Source organism: Ambystoma mexicanum, chromosome 5q (genome assembly GCF_040938575.1).
Source record: "Ambystoma mexicanum isolate Mex_15411 chromosome 5q, UKY_AmexF1_1, whole genome shotgun sequence".
Classification (NCBI taxonomy): Eukaryota; Metazoa; Chordata; class Amphibia; order Caudata; family Ambystomatidae; genus Ambystoma; species Ambystoma mexicanum.
Window position 1 is genome coordinate 344,855,103 of NC_090933.1, and position 7,901 is coordinate 344,863,003.

Sequence of the window (7,901 nt, forward strand, 5' to 3'; positions counted from 1 at the left end):
ACCATGGCAGCTGCTGCTTCTCCCCGCCTTGATTAGTGACGGGGTAGGGCCCCGGGTATCTCCGACACACAATGCAGGTTTCTTCAGCCTGGTTTCCTGGTCTTACGCTTTCTAATCTCGAGGGCTTGTTAAAGTAACGGTCTCTTATCAGAAAGGTCAAGGGAATTTCCCTCCTTGCAATCCCCTCCTGTTTTGCCGTCCTCCTTATCTCCTTCTCTGCCTTCTTGAAACTGCTGTTTCCTTCTGTGCTTTGCCTCACTCTGAGTGTGCTTTCGAGCTCTGCCTTTTTTCCGTGTGGGGAAGCTTAATGGAAGTCAGGTGTGCCTGACCTCGCCTGACCATTTTATTGGGATACGTCAGGTATACTGCTCGGGTTTTAGTCCATTTTCTCCCAGAGCAGGCTGTCCGTTTGAACGTGTTCATGTAGGAAAGGGGGGCATGGGGGTTGAGTTTCTATGACTGGGGTAAAGGTATTAGACCGTGTCTCGCCATCCGGCACTCCACTCCCCAAAGACCCCTCACCCAGGTGATCCTCCCACACTGGTCTACCCCCAGGATATGAATCCAAAATCGATGGCCTTGTCCTGGCCACCAGGATGACAGATCCCCGGGGACTAGTGAGTGAGATACCTTCTGGTTTCCCATAGTACCCTTCCTCATATGTCCTAAAAACATGACATGTATGCACTTCTGGGGAGGTCCGAAGACTGAACGGTGCAACCTTTGGACAGATCTTGCCGAGTCTACTCTCAGTGTCCCTGCTGGCTCATCCAAGTGTGGTGGGATCCGGTGACTTGGCCAAAGCTGTCATGTAAGGCACCAGTAGTCTGACTTATCCCAGTTCTGCAACTTCTTTGTTTCTAAAAGAGATACCGTCTATCTCTGTAAAAAGCCAGGCTGCGGTCGGCCACCAGGGGGCGCGCGGATGAGTCGCCTCTCCGTGTGAGCGCTCTACACAGGGTCCGGAAAGTGGCAGTGAGCCCCCACTTCGAGACCCCCCCCAGAGCTGATTTTTGACCAAGAGACGTGGGAAGGTGTCCCCCCCACCTGAGAGAAAACCCGGAGAAAATCGGAAGCGGCATCGTGGTGAAATTAACGCCGGCGCTTTGAGGCCTTCGGCGCGGCGTGAGTTCCGCGGAACTCCCAACCCGGGCCTGCGTATACGCGGGAAGTGCCGCCCTCTGAGTCTGATCCGGCGCACTTCTCGGTCCTCCGCGTGGAACCGGCTGCGCACCTCTGCCAAGGGCGGTTGATACCCCCACCGCGACACGGTAGGCGGACCCCTCACCCCCCCTGCAAAGCTCAGGAGGCCCTGGTGGCTTGGTCCTTCACGTCCCCCGCGTTGGCGGGTGCTAACGTCGCTTCACGACCCGAATGCTGTTGGAGGCCTCCCTTTATGGACCCTAAAACCAGGCTAGCGAAATATACGTTTTCACCAATTGCCAGATCCCCAGGGCCCTCCTTGATTTCTATAATGTCGACTGCAGGATCCGAGGCCACCGCGACCAAGGCGGATGTTGCTGATTTGCTTGCCGAAATGAGGGGCATGCGAGCAGATATTGGCAATAGGATAGACAAGATCACGCAGAGGATCGACAAAATGGACGATAGGCTCGAACAGGTTGAGCACAACCAAACATCTCTGAATGTGCTGGAAGCACAGATGGATCACCGAATCGCAGATATATCGGACAGAGAGAATGAACTGCGCCTTAAGGTCGATGACCTCGAGAACAGGGAGCGCCGGAACAATATCCGAATATTTGGTCTTCCTGAGAAAGAGGGCGAAACCGAACTGGACCTGAAGCAATCGTTGCATGCCATCCTGAAGCTCCTATACAACGATGACTCAATTGACGCGCCTAAAATTGACCGCATCCATAGGGCCGGAGGTAGACCGGGGGCCCCGAGATCGGTCCTGGCCCGATTCCATAACTATGCGGACAGAGCGCGAATCTTGGACAAGGCCAGAAGCGCCCCACAGCTGTCCTTGGAGAACTCCGTCATTTCACTTTTTCAGGATTTGTCATCCCTCACGTTGGCGATGAGGAAAAAGTGCTCTCCGATCACGAAAATGTTGAAAGACAAGGGCGTCAGGTATCGCTGGGGGTATCCATTTTCCCTCACTTTCGAATGGGAAGGCTCGACAATGAGACTTGTCTCGGAGAAAGACATTGCTGACTGTACGACGGATCTGCTGGGTGCGCCGGAGGGTGCTCCCTCTCATGAGGATCAAGGATCATCTGGTGGTGAATGGAAAGTCAAGGCTTCGCGGCGAAGAAGGATTCCAGGCTCTAGAAAATACAGAAAAATGAACACCTCCCAAGATATGGAACATTGACAGGGTGCCTGAGGTACTTTGACATACTATTTGGTTAGAGGTAAACTGGGAAAATTACTCCACCACGGAGGTTACGAACTCTCATGTGCGAGTCGACCTCCCTATATGTGACTGACTGTGAAAGGTCGCCTCCTCCAAGTGTGAGGTATTGTTAGCTCGATGTCTCGCAGATGTTAGAAATGTGATAAGGCATAATATCTCTGCTCCGCTAGCTCCTGGGGGAGGGTAAATGTCTCTGTTACTGAATTATTGTTATCGTTAAGTGCACACAAAAGTTGGGGGCTCACTGATATATATTATCCTATTATGATAGGACCGCCTGTTTTGCGGTCTTCACGGGTGGTCCGAGTTCGGCTGGGTGATGTCAACCTGGGCGAATCGGGCGCCGAATGTGTTGGGGACGGGGAGGGGGGTGGGGGAGGGGGTGGTTGGGGAACACACTTCTCACACTGATTTTGACACGACGTACACGCAGACACACCTTGCGCACACCGAGGCCCACGATATGCTCCAGACGAGTTGGTCGTCGGTCTCCATGGGATTCTCTGGGAACCAATCCCATCACGACGACCCATGCATAGCGATGGCCGACAGGAAATGTGCCGTGGCACAGAGGGAATGGCCGCCCACGATCAACAATTACACTCAAGATGGCACTCACACCCCGTAGGGACACATTACGCATTTGCACACTCAACGTCAAAGGCTTGAACTCTCCCACAAAACGGTCGATGGTGGCCAGGGAATTTAGAAGGTCGAATGTAGACATCTTGTTCCTTCAAGAAACGAGATATCGGAAGGGAGAGGAGAAAGCCATCCCATCACGTGATATCGGGCTCACCTACTGGAGCTCGGGTATACTCAAAAAGGCAGGGGTGGGAATTCTGGTTCGTAAATGCCTCCGAATGACAACCCTTGACATATGGACGGACAATGAGGGGAGGGCGATCACGGTTGTGGGCAATATAAGGGGCACGACGATTACTCTGGCCACACTCTATGCACCCACTCAAGGGCAAAATCGCTTTCTCCATAGAATCTCTGAAAAAGTCTTCAATATGGCTAAGGGATACACGGTCCTGGGCGGAGACTTTAACATATGGATGGATAGCTCTATTGACAGACAGACCAGGGCTGATGCTTTAGACCCTCCCAACACTCGAACTGAGGCTGAAATTAAGTCTACCCTTGATCTTTATGGCCTTGTAGACAGCTGGCGACATCTACACCCGTCGGAAAAAGGCTTTACCTTTCACTCCCTCCCCCACGACACACTCACACGCATCGATTATATCTTTCTCTCTAACGATCTTCTACGTGTACTGCAAGCTGCCACTATATACCCCTCCGCTTGGTCAGACCACGACATGGTCACAGTTGACATATCCTGGGGTGAGCTGTCGCCGCGCAACACAAAATGGAGGTGTAATGACTCCCTCTGGGCCGACCCGGTCTTTAGAGAGACCTTTGAGATAGAGATTGAGCAATTCTTTCCGACTAATGATACTGGGGAAGTAGGGAAGGTAGCTGTATGGGAAGCAGCCAAGGCTACTTGGAGGGGTATCCTTATAGGGGAGGGGGCCCGAAAGAAAAGGGAACGTACAATATTAGAAAGGGGCATCAGGGAGAAGCTTGCTGTGGCACAGAATCTGGCGCAGACCACCCCGGCTGATAGACCAAAGTACTTAGCTGAAACTAAGCAACTTAGAGAAGAATTGAGGATTCTTATTGCTGGCAAAACGGCCCAGACCTTGCAATACCTTAAACAGAAATACTATGAGAAGGGGGACAAGGCAGATGCTCTCTTGGCGGCCCGCCTCCGTGCGCAGAGAGCAGAGAGATGGGTCGACCAAATTGAGAGGAATGATGGCACCCTGATAGATACAACGGTCACATCCCCGAAGGACATACAGGAGGCATTTGCCTACTTCTATGAGGACCTATATATGTGTGACCCCCCTCCCCCTGTGGGGAGCGTGGATGCATATCTTGTGGGGGCGCGTCTCCCCGCCCTCACGGGCGCGGAGGCCGAATCTCTAGACGCTCCGGTCACTGGGGAAGAGGTGGAAAGTGCCATCAAGAGGCTGAAAATAGGGAAGGCCCCGGGGGAAGATGGATTTACACCGGGTTTCTATAAAGCATTCTCCACCCTCCTTGCACCCTTCCTAGCATCCTTGTTTAATCACATTCTTGACACTGGGCAGGCCCCTCCGTCCTTTTCTCGGGCCCTATTGGCTGTAATTCCCAAGGAAGGCCGAGACCCTAAACACTGTAGCTCTTATCGGCCCATCTCACTTCTTAACATCGACGCCAAGGTGTATGCTAGGGTCATCGCGGCTCGGCTCGAAACATATCTCCCTAGACTGGTGCACTCTGACCAGGTTGGCTTTGTTCTAGGCAGGCAGGGCGCAGATACCATGCGAAAAACACTCCACTTATTATACGAGGCACAGGGAATGGAGGGGGACCCATTGCTCTTATCACTTGATGCTGAGAAAGCTTTTGATAGGGTGTCCTGGGACTTTCTAGAAAGAGTATTGGTCTCATATGGGTTGGGATCCAGACTCTGCCGTGCCATTAGAGCATTGTATGCCTCCCCTACGACATCGGTGGCGGTGAATGGGGGATACTCACGTTGGTTCCCCCTTGAAAGAGGTACGAGACAAGGCTGTCCACTGTCGGCGATATTGTTCGTCATGTCCCTTGAACCGCTGGCGCAGAAACTAAGAAATGACGGTAGAGTCAAGGGCATCACGGTGGGAGAAAGAGAGTACAAACTGGGGCTATATGCGGATGACATCTTGCTTCATTTGACCGACCCCTTGGCCTCAATCCCAGCTGCGCTTGAAATAATTGAGGAATACGGCGCGCTGGCCGGCCTAAAAATCAATACGGAGAAATCAGTCCTCCTCCCGATTGATAAGAGTAGAGATTCTGAGATCGCACGCTTTGCCCCGTTGGGAGTCCAAGTCAGCCTCACTACCCTCCGTTACTTGGGCGTTAATGTTACCCGTGACTTCGATTCCCTATATGGTGCTAACTTCCCCCCACTGCTACTTGCCTTACAGAAAGATAGCCAACGGTGGTCTAAACTCACAATCTCCTGGATGGGTCGTTTAAATGCCATAAAGATGGTCTTTCTCCCCAAGATATTATATTTGTTCCAGATGCTCCCCGTTAGGTTGCCCCCGGAATATTTCGTAGATGTGCGAAAAATGTTTTTGTCCTTCTTGTGGCAGGGCCAAAGACCCAGAATCCCAAGACCCTTACTCCAGCTCCGCAAAGACAACGCGGGAGTAGGCCTCCCGGACATGGAAACATACTACAGGGCGGCGCAACTTAGAGTCCTTGTCCCACACTTTAGGCAACGCTCGGAACCCCAGTGGATAGCCTTAGATAATTACCACCTTCGTCCCTTTATTGTGCCTGAATGGTTATGGGTCCCCAGATCCCAGTTACGTGAAAGTGTTAGATCTCACCCTATCCTAGGTACATTATGGGCTATTTGGAGACCAGGCAAGAAAATGGTTGGAGTCACGACGTGGCCATCCCCCCTGGGTCACCTTTGGTCTCCAGGGATCCGTGACGCCATACCGGAACCGGGAAGCTACGAAACATGGTACCAGGCGGGGCTGGAAAGAGCAGGCCAATTATGGCGTGGGGGAACCTTCGTAACTATACAAGAGCTCCAGGAAGCGCTTGGCATAGGAGCACTCTCGGTCTTCCTCTATCTGAGACTCAAAGGGGTGATGACAAGGCCTGTATGGAAAGACCAGCTGCAGAGGGACCTTACCCCTTTTGAGGCGATTCTTGATCGATGTACAGGCTCCAGTGGTCTGATCAGTGCTATGTATTCGGCCATGATCGAGACTGACATCTCCCCTTCTTTGGTGCTCAAGGGCAGATGGGAGGCGGATATGGGCAGACAGATCTCCGAAAAGCTGTGGCTACACATCTGCAGACGCACTGCGAAGTCCTCAATATCCTGCCAATACAAATTGCATGCTATAAAACTTTTGTATAGATGGCAGTATGACCCGATCAGGCTCGCCAAAATGTACCAAGGTGTTAGTCCATACTGTTGGAGGGGTTGTGGGGAGCGGGCTGGCTACTGGCATATGTGGTGGGGGTGTACCATGGTCCAGACTTACTGGTCGGAGGTTCTTAGCTGGATCAGGGACCTGGATGATGAAGAGAGGGTGAAGCAACCAATGTTTGTCCTCTTCGGTCTGATCGAAACAGGAGACGACGTTGTGAAAGCGCCTAGGATGGTACAGGGCCTCCTGATGGCTGCGCGAGCTTGCCTCACCATGGTTTGGAAGCGGCCCAAGCTCCCTAGTAAAACCGAATGGCTTGGGGTGGCACAGAATCTCTACAGAATGGACTGCCTGACCGCTACGTTACGCGGAGATCGTACTAATGTTGAAAGTGCCTGGTCTGAGTTTAGAGCCAAGCATGCCCCGTAAAGACAAAGTGTGCAATACATTGTTGTGATTTGTGCCAATAATAGTAACAAATGAAGATTTTTGTTGTGGCGGCTCTCTGAGTTGCGTTATGTGTAATGGTCGGTCATCATACTCATATTCGAAGTTCTCTGGTGTTGTCTCGCTGTGCAAGGAGGTTTCCCAACCATTTATTTGGAGATATTAGAGAAGGGGGGGAGGGGGGAGGGGGAGGGGTGCGACTGGGCGTTGTTGTTCTTGTTCACTATACTGTTCACTTTTCAGGAAATACTGTACAGGATTTATGTTGATGATACTTCTCTCTTGTGCTCTTTCTACTTATACACTGAAATTTCTTCATCGCAATGTAAGTGAATGTTCAACTTGTATAAACTCAATAAACTTTGAATTTAAAAAAAAAAAAAAAGCCAGGCTGCCTCCCCAAGTATACAGGGAGACCGACTGGCTTCCCCAGTGCTAGATGCAAAACCAAGAAAAAACACATAGGAGGCAGAGCAGAGAAGAGAAGTCAGGAATCCTGGATGTAGATGGTGGCAGAATTCAGCAGAACAAAGAAGCCAGCAGAATAAAGAAGCCATCCCGCTTCTTAGTACAGAGAGGGATAGGAGCCCCCTGTGATCCCCAAGAAAAACAAGAATACTGCGGATGGGAAGGAACGATCAAAATGGGAAGTCAAGGAGTAGAATAGCAGGAAACAAACAAATGTCTTACTAGAATTGTTGCAACGCAATGTCTTCTGAATTTCCAATGCTGATAAGGGTGCCCACCATCTTAAATAACGTCACACTGTATCATATGTCAGACAGAACAACTAGACTGCTAATGCTGCTAACACTACCTGCAAGAGCAGGTGTATCGGTTCCTAAGGAAGTAATTTGAGCAGTAATGTGAGCGCGGTCTAACTGTATACCTCATTCCTAGACCCTCGTAGCCAGGTTTTAAAGGATGAAAGTGAGGACTCTCTGGATCAATACAGGGGCATGCACGTGGCGAGCCAGCTCTCAGATACGATTACATGTGGTGTATTATTTCCAAATCAATCAAGTATTGGAGCACTACCCTGCGATATTGTGAGTCTCATATGCATGCCACTTCAA